This window comes from Cetorhinus maximus, chromosome 31 (genome assembly GCF_964194155.1).
Source record: "Cetorhinus maximus chromosome 31, sCetMax3.hap1.1, whole genome shotgun sequence".
Taxonomy (NCBI): Eukaryota; Metazoa; Chordata; class Chondrichthyes; order Lamniformes; family Cetorhinidae; genus Cetorhinus; species Cetorhinus maximus.
This window is the reverse complement of record NC_135909.1, coordinates 11,104,275-11,118,985: the sequence shown is the minus strand read 5'-3', so window position 1 is coordinate 11,118,985 and position 14,711 is coordinate 11,104,275. Positions and strand designations below refer to the sequence as shown.

The following is a 14,711-nucleotide window of genomic DNA, read 5'->3' as shown; positions in this document are numbered from 1 at the left end:
CGACTCGCCTGAGCATCTCCGGTTTCGTGTTTCCCGGTCGCTGATTGAGGGTGCCTGTCTCTTTTGGGGAGACGCAGTCCCATTTCTGAGGGCAGCGGATACTTGCCCTCCCCGCTTGCGCGTGTCCAGCTCTGTGCCCGCTGGTCCACGTTACTGGAATAAAGATCGGTTTAACTTCTAATAAGATATGAAAAAGCGCTGGTCAACTCATCCCCCATTAAAGTAACATAACCGACCTGCAACTTTTAGGTGTCGCAGAGGAAGCGTGCTGGGCCCATACCCAGAAATCAATAGATAGAACCCATCCTCGGTTAATAATACTAGCACAGCAAAAATCCGTCCTTAAGAAGAAGCATATGAAAGGAAGGACGAGGCAGCCATGGCTGACAAAAGAAGTCATTGAGAGCAAAAGAGAAAGCATACAATGTGTCGAAGAGCAGCGGGAACCCTACAGAGGACAACTAAAAAAGAAGTAAGGAGAGAGAAGATTAAATATGAGGGTAAACTAGCCAGTAATATATTAGAAGATTGCACGAGTTTTTTTAGATATATGAAGGGTAAGAGGGAGGCAAAAGTGGACATTGGGCCGCTGGAAAATGACGCTGGAGAAGTAGTAGTGGGGAAGAAAGAAATGGCAGAGGAACTGAATAGGTACTTTGCTTCAGTCTTGACGGTGGAAGACACAAGTAACATCCCCAAAGTTCAAGAGAGTCGAGGGGCAGAGATGAGTATGGTGGCCATTACCAAGGAGAAGGTGCTAGGAAAACTGAAAGGTCTGAAGGTGGATAAATCACCTGGACCAGATGCATTACACCCCAGAGTTCTGAAGGAGATAGCTGAAGAGATAGTGGAGGCGTTAGTGGTGACCTTTCAGGAATCACTGGAGTCAGGGAGGGTCCCAGGGGACTGGAAAATCGCTAATGCAACCCCCCTGTTTAAGAAGGGCGTTAGACAAAAGACTAGAAATTACAGACCGATGAGCCTGACCTCGGTTGTTGGTAAGATTTTAGAGTCCATTATTAAGGATGAGATTTCAGAATACTTGGAAGTGCATGGTAAAATAGGGCAAAGCCAGCATGGTTTCATCAAGGGGAGGTCATGCCTGAGAAATGTGTTAGAATTCTTTGAGGAGGTAACGAGTAGGTTAGACAAAGGAGAGCCAATGGATGTTATCTACTTGGACTTCCAGAAGGCTTTTGACAAGGTGCCGCACAGGAGGCTGCTCAGTAAGATAAGAGCCCATGGTGTTAGAGGCAAGGTATTAGCATGGATAGAAGATTGGCTGTCAGGCAGGAGGCAGAGAGCAGGGATAAAGGGGTCCTTCTCAGGATGGCGGCCAGTGACTAGTGGAGTTCCGGAGGGGTCAGTGTTGGGACCACAACTTTTCAATTTATACACTAATGATCTAGATGATGGAACAGAGGATATACTGGCTAAGTTTGCAGATTTTACAAAGATAGGTGGAGGGACAAGTCGTATTGAGGAGGCGGGGAGGCTGCAGAACGATTTAGACAGGTTAGGAGAATGGGCAAAGAAGTGGCAGATGGAATACAATGTGGGGAAATGTGATGTCATGCACTTTGGTAGGAAGAATAGAGGCATAGACTATTTTCTAAATGGGGAGAGAATTCAGAAATCTGGAGTTCAGGATTCTCTTAAGCTTAACTTTCAGGTTGAGTCAGTAGTTAGGAAGGCAAATGCAATGGTGGCATTTATTTCGAGAGGACTAGATTATAAAAGCAGGAATGTGCTGCTGAGGCTTTATAAGGCTCTGGTCAGACCACATTTAGAATATTGTGAGCAACTTTGGGCCCCGTAGCTCAGGACGGATGTTCTGACCCTGGAGAGGGTCCAGAGGAGGTTCACGAGAACGATCCCAGGAATGAAAGGTTTAACGTATGGGGAACGTTTGAGGACTCTGGGTCTATACTCGATGGAGTTTATAAGGATGAGGGGGGATCTGATTGAAACTTACCGAATACTGAAAGGCCTGGATAAAGTGGACGTGGTGAAGATGTAGGAGAGACTATGACCCGAGGTCACAGCCTCAGAGTAAAGGGAAGACCTTTTAGAACAGAGATGAGGAGAAATTTCTTTAGCCAGAGAGTGGTGAATCTATGTAATTCATTGCCACAGAAGGCTGTGGAGGCCAGGTCAGTGAGTGTATTTAAGACCGAGATAGATAGGTTCTTGATTGGTAAGGGGATGAAAGGTTACGGGGAGAAGGCGGGAGAATGGGGTTGAGAAACTTATCAGCCATGATTGAATGGGGGAGCAGACTCGATGGGCCGAATGGCCTAATTTCTGCTCCTATGTCTTATGCTCTTATGGTCTTATATGTTCCCAGCTGCTGATTCCTCGATCAACCATTGGGTATGTAAATCCTGAAAAATCCGCCGATTGATCCATTTCATTGGTGCTTTGGTTAACATTAATCGAGGGGAGTGGAATTGTAATCTATCATTTCCCTCTCGTTTTTTATGCTTTATTCGTGTTCGTATCTGTCAGTGATGAGATCGAGAAGTGAGCTCACTGCAGTCATGCGGCGGGCGGATCTTATGAACATGACAAATATTTACCCTTTCCTTTTAAATTCAGGTCAGAATGTATCACTGAAACACAGGAAATGCTGCTTAATCTGCTCGAAGGAGGCTTTAATGACTCACTGAAACGATATAATTTGACCTTTCAGTAAGCTCTTTGTTTGCAGCAGTTTCTGGTGGTTTTCCTCAGTCACAGAATCACACAGAATCACACAGTGCAGAAGAGGCCCTTCGGCCCATCGGGTCTGCACCGACACGTGAGAAACACCTGACCTACATTCCTAATCCCATTTACCAGCACTTGGCCCATAGCCTTGAATGTTGTGACGTGCCAAGTGCTCACCCAGTTACTTTTTAAAGGATGTGAGGCAACCTGCCTCCACCACCCTACCAGACAGTGCATTCCAGACCGTCACCACCCTCTCAGTAAAAAAGTATTTCCTCACATCCCCCTAAACCTCCTGCCCCTAACCTTGAAATTATGCCCCCTTGTGACTAACTCTTCAACTAAGGGGAACAGCTGCTCCCTATCCACTCTGCCCATCAGGTCGCCCCTCAGTCTTCTCTGCTCCTTGGAAAACAACCCAAGTCTATCTAACCTCTCTTCATAACTTAAATGTTTCATCCCAGGCAACATCTTGGTGAATCTCCTCTGCACCCCCTCCAGCGCAACTACATCCTTCCTATAATGTGGCGACCAGAACTGCACACACTACTCCAGCTGTTGCCTCAATAAAGTTCTATACAACTTAAACATGACCTCCCTTCTTTTGTAACCTATGCCTCGATTGATAAAGGCAAGTGTCCCAAATGCCTTTTCACCACCCCACTAACCTGCCCCTGTGCCTTCAGAGATCTATGGAAACACAGGCCAAGGTCCCTTTGTTCCTCAGAACCTCATAATGTCATGCCGTGCATTGAATACTTCCTTGTCAAATTACTCCTTCCAAAGTGTATCACCTCACACTTTTCAGGGTTAAATCCCATCTGCCACTTATGTGCCCATTTGGCCATCCCTTCTATATCTTCCTGTAGCCCAAGACACTAAACCTCATTGTTAAGCACCCGGCCAATCTTTGTGTCATCCGCAAATTTACTAATCCAGGATGTAACTCTCCAGTTGGATACTTCACGCCGCTCAGATCTTACACTCTCAACACCTTCGTGTGAGGAACAGGTCGGGCGGGAATTGGGTCTTTGTTGATTTGAGCAAACAGAGCAATGCAGCAATGAGAAGCTCCTCACCCCCCGGAGGCTTGGGGAAGGATGGGACTCAGATACAGGAACAGGTGCTGAAAAAAGGAAAATCACATCGAGTGTTTTAAAGTAGTGACGATGAATGTGGAACTCAGAACTATATGTACCGAATGCAATGGATTTAGTGGCCGAGCAGCTGGTATAGCAGCGTCAGGATGGCCGAGCGGTCTAAGGCGCTGCGTTCAGGTCGTAGTCTCCTCCGGAGGCGTGGGTTCGAATCTCACTCCTGACACTAATTTTCCTTCAGCAACTTCCAAACCCGAGGCCTCCAGCACTTGTTAGGAAAAGGGCAGCAGATGCATGAGAACACCAGCAGCAGCAAACTCCCCTCCAAGCCACAAACCATCCTGACTTGGAAATGGATCGCCGTCCCTTCACCGACGCTGGGGCAAAACCCTGGAACCCCCTCCCTAACAGCACTGTGGGTTTACCTACACCACATGGACTGTAGCGGTTCAATATGGCGGCTGATCACCAGCTTCTCAAGGATAATTTCGGTTGGGTAATAATTGCTGGACGAGCCATCGACGCCCACATCTCGTGAAAGAATAAAACAAAAGCTCTTGGTCACCGGAACACAGCTCATTTCACTGATCGATTTCAGCAACAGCTCCGAGATTAAATAAAACTCCCCAAGGTGCTTCATAGGAGATTTATCAAGCAACATTCAACATCGAGTCACATATTTGGACAACTGAACAAAACCTTCGTAAAACTGATAGATTTTAAGGGGGTGTTAAGGGGGAGAGTGAACTGGGGATGTTTCTAGAAGGAATTGCAGAGCTAAGGGCTCAGACAGCTGAAGGCGTGGCCGCTAATGATGAAACAATGAAAAGTGTAAATGAGCAAGAGGACAGAGATAGATTCAGAAAGAGAAAGGGAAATGTCTGGGAATGGAACTGGAACTCCAGTTCAGCCAATGAGAAATCTCCACCTCAACCACTAATGTTCACACAGCCGCTCATTCCATGTGTCCAGTTGGAAACCTGTCTGAAGGAACATGCAGTCTGACAGAGCGACTGTGATAATCCTCCACTGTCTGATCTAAAGTTGTAACAGGAGCTGTTCATTACAGCTGTCTAAACCGTGGTGACCTTGATATTCAGTGGTGCAGATTCACATCATCACTTGAAATCTTTCTGAAAGCTGAGCAGACTGACTCTGGTCAGCACCTTTAAAGGTTTTTGTTTTCTCCTGCAATAACCCACAGTGCAGGAAAGGCAGCTCATTGTCCTTTGGTACAAAAGCAAAATACTGCGGATGCTGGAAATCTGAAACAACGCCAGAAAATGCTGCAATTGCTCAGCACATCTGGCAGCATCTGTGGAGAGTGAAACAGATTCACGTTTCAGGTCTTTTTGGTGCAGGTTCGCGCCTTGAAATTTAAACTGTTTCACTCTTCACAAATACTATCAGATCTGCGAAGGATTTCTAGCAATTCCATGTGGGTAATTGAGCATCGTTAGGTTCTGTGGTTTAATTGGTTAAAACACCTGCCGAGTAAACAGGAGATCCTTACTTCCAAAATCCCAGCACAACCTTACTTCGTTGGATTTCATCTGGGCAGTTGGGCGCTTGCTTTATAACAGGAAATCTGGAATTTAAGGTTAAAATGGTCTCTCCATTTACAGTGGACTATCTGCAAAGGCTTTAACAATGACAGGTTTTTCTTTCTGTGACCGTCGAAGAAGAGACCTTGTGGAAGTTACCACACACAATGAGAAACTCTCCCCAGTGTGCCGCTACTGGAAGAGCTGGGCTCTATTCTATTTAACAATTGATGCTCGGAACACGAACATCGCGATTTTGAAAAGACAAGTGGAACATCACTGGGTCAGTGACAGAATTCAAACATCATCCTGGGAAATAAGAGGAAGAGAGATCAAAGCAGATTACTGTATGAACGCTGGAACAAACAGTTTCTAAATCCTGTTTTCCGGGAACTCACTGAATATCTGTGACTAACCTGTTTCCCACTCCGGTTAAAATACTGAATATTCTGCATTTACATCGGGGCGGAAATTTGGTTTATAATTCATTTGTGAACAAAAGTATCAAGTGTTTAGGTGTTGTTAAGCTGGCAGCACGTAACAATTTCAAGGAGTTATCCTCATGGCCTGGTAAACACGTTCCAATTAACTTTAATCTTTCCCAAAGAGGGATATTAGGTATCACTCCAGGGAAATCCCAAAGCATTTGGGATGGATGCGCTACAAAAAATCAGGACTTTCAAAACACCTTAACCACCCACAATTCCTTCAAATGAAATGTGTTCACTGTTGCATTGGACCCAGAAACCGCTCTCGGCATTGATCTCAGTGAAGCAGAGTGTGACTGTGTTGTATCTGTCAGTGTGGAGGTGACCAGTTCGGGGTCACTATCGGCCGCTTCCAGCCGAGTCTAAGGCACGATGCAAGGGGGATGTTTACCCCGAGCTTTGGAAAATATTGTCAGTCTGGAAAAGAGACAAATCAAAAGGAACCAAAGAATAAATCCCAGGGCCCAGATTGGAGAATCTGTAGATTCCCTTTGGGAAAGTGAATGGGAGCAGAATGAAGGGTGAACATTCCCACTGCCCAGAAGCGGTGAAGACACAGCTCAGTCAGCCCGTCCCCCTCCTTTCTCACACTGGAACATTCCTCAGATGGAAATTGTTTAACCCAGTGAAATAAATCCTTACAGCCGATAATTTATACAACTGATTGAAGGAATGTCGAGCGTGGTTACCGAGTGACGGTGAAAAGTTGAACATTTGTCCCGTTCAAACAAACTGCGATGAAATATGAACATTTTTTTCTCATTGTTAAAAATAATTTGAAGGTTCTGGGTAAAAATGTTCAGTGTTTGTGAGAGTGGGGTCTGGGTGAGCAGCTGGAGAGTGCGACAGGGCCAGTGCTGGATGCAGGAAGCTCCCGTCAGTGTGAGTGGGTCTGATAGGGTGAGTGATTGGCAACTGGCGGTTGTTGGTGTTTCCAAAAATCATGGAAATTCCCTCCAATAGTTTATTTCCTTCATTTGATTGTAAACAACTTGAAATAAAGGGAATAAGTGCAGGAAATTTTTTGGTCTGTATTTCAGCTGCCATTGGTTAAATTTTCCTCTAAAAATCCTCTGGGGTTTTCGACTTTGACTTGAGTCATAGAAACTGGGAGCAGGAGTAGGCCATTCGGTCTTTCGAGCCTGCTCCGCCATTCATTATGATCATCCAACTCAATAGCCTGCTCCCGCTTTCTCCCCATACCCATTGATCCCTTTCACCCCAAGAGCTATATCTATCTCCTTCTTGAAAGCATGCAATGTTCTGGTCTCTGAAAGTCCAAATAAACCACATCCACTGGCTCCCCCTTATCACCTCTACTAGTTACATCATCCAAAGATTCCAGTAGATTTGGCAAGCATGATTTCCCTTTCATAAATCCATGCTGACTCTGTCCGATTCTGCCACTTTTTTCCACGTGCTCAGCTATTAAATCTTTTATAATGGACTCTAGAATTTTCCCCACAACCGACATCAGGCTGACTGGTCTATAATTCCCTGTTTTCTCTCTGCCTCTCCTTTTAAATAGTCAGTTACATTAGCTACCCTCCAATCTGTAGGAACTGTTCTAAAGGCTCTGGAATCTCGGAAGTTGACCACCAATGCATCCACTATTTCCAGGAACACTTCCTTAAATACTCTGGGATGTAGATGATCAGGCCATGGGGATTTATTGGCCTTCAATCCCATCAATTTCCCAAACACCATTTCCCAACTAATACTGATTTCTTTCAGCTCCACCCTCTCACTAACCCTGTGTTCCCCAACATTTCTGGTATGTCATTAGTGTCCTCCTTTGTGAAGATAGAACAAAAGTATTTATTTAGTTGGTTAGCCATTTCTTTATTCCCCATTATAAATTTCCCTGTTTCTGACTGTAATTGACCCACATTTGTCTTCACCAATCTTTTTCTCTTCACACACCTATAGAAATGTTTACAGTCGGTTTTTATGTTCCCTGCAAGCTTACACTCGTACTCTGTTTTCCCCTTCTTAATCAATCCCTTGGTCCTCTATTGCTGAATTCTAAACTGCTCCCAATCCTCAGGTCCGTTGTTTTTTTCTGGCCAATTGTATGTCTCTTCCTTGGATCTAATACTATCTCTAATTTCCCTTGTAAGCCATGGTTTGGCCACCTTTCCTGTTTTTCTTTTGCGCCAGACAGGAATAAACAATTGTTGCAATTCACCCATGCGCTCTTTGAATGATTGCCATCGCCTATCCACCATCATCCATTTAAGTAATGTTTCCCAATCCATCATAGCCAACTCACACCTCATACCATCGTAGTTTCCTTTATTAAGATTCAGGACCCAAGTCTCAGAATTAACTACGTCACTCTCCATCTTGATGAAGAATTCTATCATATTATGGTTGCTCATCCCCAAGGGGCCTTGCACAACTAGATTGCCAATTATTCCTTTCTCATTACACAATACCCAGTCGAGGATGGCCTGTTCTCTCGTTGGTTCCTCAATGTATTGGTCCAGAAAAACATCCCGTATACACTCCAGGAATTCGTGCTCTACGGTCCTGCTCCCAGAGGATCTGTTCAGTATTTTTAATTCCGTTTTATCTTTTGTCCTCTATTCCCACAGAATGCCGACAGAGAAATTGCTCATACTCCCCACCATTGTTCTCTATGAAGCAGGTATTGTCCGCACGGTCTAAAGGAGACATGCTCAGAGGGCTGTGCCAGAGGGTTTCTTTCAGGTTTTAGGCCTCTTTTGGTCCATTAGCAGCAACCGGATGTCTGCACAGGAACTCGGAATGCCGAGCCCCTCTTCTCAGGATGGACTTAATAAGGAGACAAAATGTTGGTTAAAGAGAGAATAAAAGGCCTGGGGATTTGGGCTGAGATTGCCGGAGCTTGTGGGAATAACACAAATCGGTGGAGCAATGTGACATTGGCGGAATACGAGCTTGGGAGATTATCCAGTCCGTGCTGGAGGACTGCGGGGAAGGAAGTTGTTTTGTCTGCCCATCCCAGCCGAATGTTGGTTGTGAAGTGACGGTCAGAACCCGAGGGGAGGGTGAAAGCCTTTCACTGAGTTTGAAGGTTGTAAATCAGATCTTGGAGGTATCGCTGCTGTATTCCCAGGAAGCGGGGGTCTCATTCTTCGAGCAAAAAGCTTACATGGAGGACCGGTTTCTCAGTAAAAATACAAAACTGGAGACGTGGGATGTTAGAATCTGCTCAGCTCCGATTCACGTTAATTCATTTAGTGTCCTGGAATAAACAAGTGGTTTGTAGCTGTCCATTACAGAAAGAAATAGAATTCAGAAGATTCTGGCCAATACCTTCACAATTTCCACTATTACATCCCGCAGAATCTTCAGCTACATCTCACAAACTCCTAGAGACTTAGCAACATTAAACACAGGCAGTCCTTCTGGTGCCTCTTCTTTAACAAGGGTTACATGCAAAAGAACACATTTGCAAATTGTCGGTGCAGAAAGTGAGCACTTTTATTGAAGAGGGGTTAAAGGGGAAGAGGCAACCCTTTGTGATGAAGAAGCAGGGTTAGCAGAAATAAAAGTAGCAATAAGTGGAATGATGGGGGCAGGTTGTTATGGACTGATCACAGAATTTCATAGAGGATCAGAGGGACCTTGGTTTAAATGTCCATCGATCGCTAAAGGGAACAGCACCGGCAGGTAAGAAGGCATATAGGATACTTGCCTTTATTAGCTGAGGCATAGAATATAAGAGCAGGGAGGTTGCAGCTGTATAAAATGCTAGTTAGGCAACAATTGCAGTCCTGTGTGCAGTTCTGGTTATCACACTATAGGAAGGAAGTGATTGCACTGGAGATGGTGCAGAGGAGGTGCCTATATCCAAGATTGCTGATGACACTAGGTTAGGTGACATGGTTAGTAGTGTAGGTGGGAGCAGCAAGTTTCAAAGGCTCATTGACAGATTCCGTGAGTGAACAAAACTGGCTGAAGATGTTCAACATGTGGAAGTGTGAGGTCATCCATCTTGGAGCAAGGATCCGAGAATTTCCTAAACAGTCAGAAACTTGGGACTGTGGAGGAGCTGAGGGTGAGTGAGAGTGAAAGTTGAGTGAGACTGGAGGGTGGATAAAGAGCAGCGGCAGAGCAGCTCAAGAGCAGCAGTGAGAGAGAGAAGGAGAGAAGAGTGAGAGCGGTGGGGGGGATAAAGAGCTGTGAGGGAGGGGTTGAAGCAAACTGGCCATGTTTATAATAAATAGTCAAAGCATGATATCAGGAGAAAGAAGGGAGCTGGTTGGTTTGTGCCGATTTCTCTAAATTAGGGCACTGATTTAAACAAGGAGCTGGAAAATTAAACGTTTCAATCAGGGTAAGTACAACAGTAAGTATACGCATAATAAGACTATTAATGCAGAGCAGGTCAAGAGGCATTAAATAAAATTAATAATTTAAACAAGGTAGAAACTGGATTCTAAAAGAGGGAATAGAGGTTTGTTTTAGATCATGGATGGGCAGCTGTGACCTGTTGTTTGCAGTTCCTGCCTCATGTGGGAACCTCAGGCCACTTCATGTGTCTTGGGGCCAATTGTATACAAGTGTCTCCAGCTGCTTGAGTTCGAGCTCAGGATTTCTGAGCTTGAGGGGCAGCTGGAGTCACTGCAGAGAATCAGGGAGGGTGACAGTTTCCTCGATCGTACATTCCAGGTGGTGAACAACCCAAAGGGAAAGAGGGTGTTCAGGATTGAAGATGGGTTGCCATCCGGAAGAGTAGGAACAGGCAGGAAATGCAGGAGTCTGCGGGGTGTGCGCCACTGTCAAACCGGTACTCAGCACTGGAGACTGCTGGGAATGGTGACACCCTGAAGAACTGCAGTCAATGGGCAAGAATCTGCACAGGAGGGAAAAGTGAAGAGTAGAAATGCAGTTGTTAGAGCAGATCCCATAGTCAGGGGGACAGACAGGCATTTCTGTATCCGTCATTGTGAGTCCCACATGGTGTGCTGTCTCCTTGGTGCCAGGGTAAAGGACATCACGGAGAAGGTGCAGAATATTCTGCAGGCGGAAGGGAGTGAGCCAGAGGTTGTGGTACACGTCAGTATCAATGACACAGGGGGGACAGGTATTGAGGTCCCTCTGTCAGAATTTCAGCAGCGAGGGAGGTTGTTAAAAAGTAGGACCTCAAAGGCAGTAATCTCTGGATTACTACTACTGTGGCATGTGCTAGTGGGAGTAGAACTGTAAATATGTACATGTAAATGCCAATATGTGGCTTGAGGCCAGTGCAGCAGGTGGGAGGGCATAAGATTCATGGGACATTGGGGCCAGTTCTGGAACAGGAAACACCTATTTAAAAGGAACAGGTTGCACCTTAACAAGACTGGGACCGTTGTCCATGTGGGGAGGGTCACTCGTGTGGTTGGGGAGCGTTTGAACTAAGCTCACAGGAGCTGGGAATCAGTATATAGAAGTAGAAAAGAGGAATAACTAGAGAAGGAAGTAGGAGCATATAAGATAGGAGTAGATGAAGAAGAATCTAAGAGGAATACAAGGGACTGTTTAGATTGTATGTTTGTAATCGCATAATGTGTAGTGAATAATGTTGGTGATCTCAAAGCACAAATAGCCATGTGGGAAAATGATGTAGTAGCAATGATTAAAACATGGTTTAAAAATGATGAGGATCGGGTTCATATTCAAGGGTACAAAGTGTTCAGGAAAGAGAGATAAGGAAAAAAGGGAGGTGTAGTGAGAGGGATAGAGAAGCAAATCTGCAGAGAAATCACAGATGTATAAGAACTATAGAGTGGTGATATCTGGGGATTTCTGAAACGTGTTCAGAGACACTTCCTGGACCAGAATGTTCTCAGTCCAGTTAGGAAGGAGGCATTGCTGGATCTGGTGCTGGGGAAGGAGGTGGGCCAAGGTTGGCCACGTGAACCAAGTGTCTGTGGGTGAACCCTTGGGTAAGAGTGATTGGTAGAGGGTTAACTTCAATGGTAGGAGAGGGGATTTAGCCAGGGGGAAATGGAACCAGAGACTGACAGGAAAAACTCTAACACAGCAATGGGTGATCTTTCAGGAGGACATGTTTCAGGTACAGACTAGGTACATTCCAATAGGGAGAAGGGAGGGGAACCAAAGCCTGGGCTCCTTGGATGATGAGGAAGATAGAAAATATGATGAAACAATGAAGAGGCCGTGTGACGCAAGCCAGATGAATTATTCAAGTGTGAACCAGGTAACTGTTATTGTACGAGAGTGCGGAATTTACTCTCTCCCTGTCCATCTCTGTTACTCTATGGGGATGTAGAATTAACTAATCCCTGGTATCTGTCAATCTGTATGTGAGTGCATGATTAACTCTCTATCTGGCAGTCTCTGTTACTGTGTTTCAGGGCAGAATCATGGTAACTTTCTACCCATCTGTCTCCATTAGTCTATTTGAGAATGGAATTAATTTTGTATCTGCCAGCCTTTATTACTGCATGTGAGTGTGGAATTAACTCTCCCTCAATCTCTGTTACTGTGTTTGAGTGCACAGATAACTCTTTGTTAGTCGGTCTGTGCTCCTGTGTTTCAGTGCAGAATTACCTCTCTATCCATCCTCATTAGTGTAAGAGAGGGTGGAATTAATTCCGTATCTGGTGTTCTCTATTAGTGTATGTGAGTGGGGCATTAATCCTTTGTTCATCGCTGTTATTGCATGTGAGAGTGTCATCAGCTGTCAGTCTTTGTTACTGCATATGAGGGCAGCATTAATCATTCTCCTTCTCTATCGTGTAATTGAAAGTAGAATTAATTCTCTCTCCATCGTCTCCGTTACTTTGTGAGTGTGAATTAATTCTATATCCTGCAGTCTCCAATAATGTATTTTAGTATGGCAAAAACACACTGTAAATCTCTGTTACTGTATGAGTGCAGAATTCACTCTCTGTCAATCTATAATAACATGTAATTAACTCTCTGTCCATCAGTCTCTGTTCTTGTTTGCAAGTGGGTCGCTTTCAGGTAAGCAAACTGCAACTCGTAGAGTGCCACAGGGATCAGTGCTGGGTTCTCAGCTTTTTACAATCTATATTAATGACTCAGATGACGGGACAGACCATTAACAAATTTTCAGACAACACATAGATAGGTGGAAAAGCAGGTGGTGAGGAGGACACAAAGTGTCTGCAAGAGGATATAGATAGGTTAAGTGAGTGGCAAACATTTGGAATACAATGTGGGGAAAATGTGAGTTTTCCACTTTGATGGGAAGAATAGAAAAACAAAACATTGTTTAAAAGATAAATTAATAACCTAGACTGTTGGTGAGCTGGGCATGATTTCAAAATTTGCATACGATACAAAGATTGGAAATATTGTCAACTGTGATCAGGATAGTCTTGAACTTAAAAAGGACATAGACAGTTGGGGGAATGGGCAGACAAGTGGCAGATGAAGTTCAATGCAGAAACGTGTGAGGTGATTCATTTTGGCAGGAACAATCTGCTGAGACAGAATAAAATAAAGGGAGAGCCTCTAAAGGAGGTGCAGGAACAGAAAGACCTCTGTGCATACGGACATAGGTCATTGAACATGGTAGGGCATGTTGAAGAGCAGTTAATAAAACACATAGTATCATAGGCTTTAATTACAGGGTCATTGAGTATAAGGGTAAGGAGGTTATGTTGAACTTGTATAAAACACTTGTTAGGTCTCATCTGGAGTACTGACTCCAGTTCTGGGCACCACGCTTGAGGAAGGATATGAAGGTATTGGAGAGAGTACAGAGGCAATTCACAAGAATGATTAGAGCGGTAAAGAACTGTAGCTATGAGGACAGATTGGAGAGGTTGGGACTCTTTGCCCTGGAGAAAAGAAGGCTGAGAGGTGTTCAAGATCCTGAGGGGTATGGATGGAGCAAATAGAGATAAATTGTTACCACTCAAGAGAACATCAAGAACTAGAGGGCACAGATTCCAAATAATTGGCAAAAGGAGAAAATGTGATGAGAAGATTTTTTTTTCACCCAGAGGGTAGTTGGAGACTGGAACTAACTTCCTGAAAGTGTGGTGGAGGCAAGTTTGATCGCGGTATTCTAAAACGAATTGGACTGCTGCCTGAAAAGAAAGAACGTGCAAGGTTACAGGGATAAGGCAGGGAAGTGGGACTAGATGGAATGCTCTTTCAGAGACCCACTGCAGACTTGAGGAGCCCAATGGTCTTCTACTGCACTGTAAAGACACTGTGATACCGTGGAGGGAGACTACACAATGTTGCAGTACAAAGGGATCTGGGTGTCTTTGTACATGAATCACAAGAAGTTAATATGCAGCTGCAGCAAGTAATTAGGAAGGTAAATGGAATGTTAGCCTTTATTCCAAGGCGGGGTGGAATATAAAAGTAGGGAAGTCTTGCTACGACATCAGGTCATTGGTGAGACAACATGTGGAGCGCTGTGTAAAGTTTTGGTCTCCTTATTTAAGGAGGGATATACTTGCATTGAGGACAGTTCAGAGAAGTTTGACTAGACTGATTCCTGACATGAAGAAGTTGTCTTATGAGGAATGTTTCAGCAGGTTGGGCCAATCACCAGTGGAGTTTCGAAGGAGAGGTGATCTCATTGAAATATATAAGATTCTGAGGGTCGATGTTGAGGGGAATGTTTCCATTTATGGGGAAACTAGAACCAGAGGGCACAGTTTAAAAATGAACATCTCCCATTGAAGATGGGGATGAGAAGGAATTTATTTTCTTTGTAATTCAGAACCCTAGAGTGCAGTGGAGGGTGGGTCGGGTCATTGAATATATTCAAGTTGAGCGGACATATTTTTGATCTACAGGAGAGTCAAGGGTTATAGGATGGATGGGAAAGTGGAGTTGAGGCCACAATCAGATCAGCCATGGTCTTATTGAATGGCGAAGCTGGCCCGATG

The 14,711-nt window shown here is 44.6% G+C and overlaps 1 long non-coding RNA gene and 1 other non-coding gene across 2 annotated transcripts in view; one reads left to right on the top strand and one right to left on the bottom strand.

Annotated features, from left to right (window-relative positions):
- Positions 1-14,711, bottom strand: part of LOC144670421 (uncharacterized) — a 918,626-nt gene that overhangs the window by 901,209 nt on the left and 2,706 nt on the right. The window lies entirely within an intron of this gene.
- trnal-cag (transfer RNA leucine (anticodon CAG)) lies at positions 3,950-4,032 on the top strand. Its single transcript has one exon. It is a non-coding gene; the product is annotated as a tRNA-Leu (tRNA).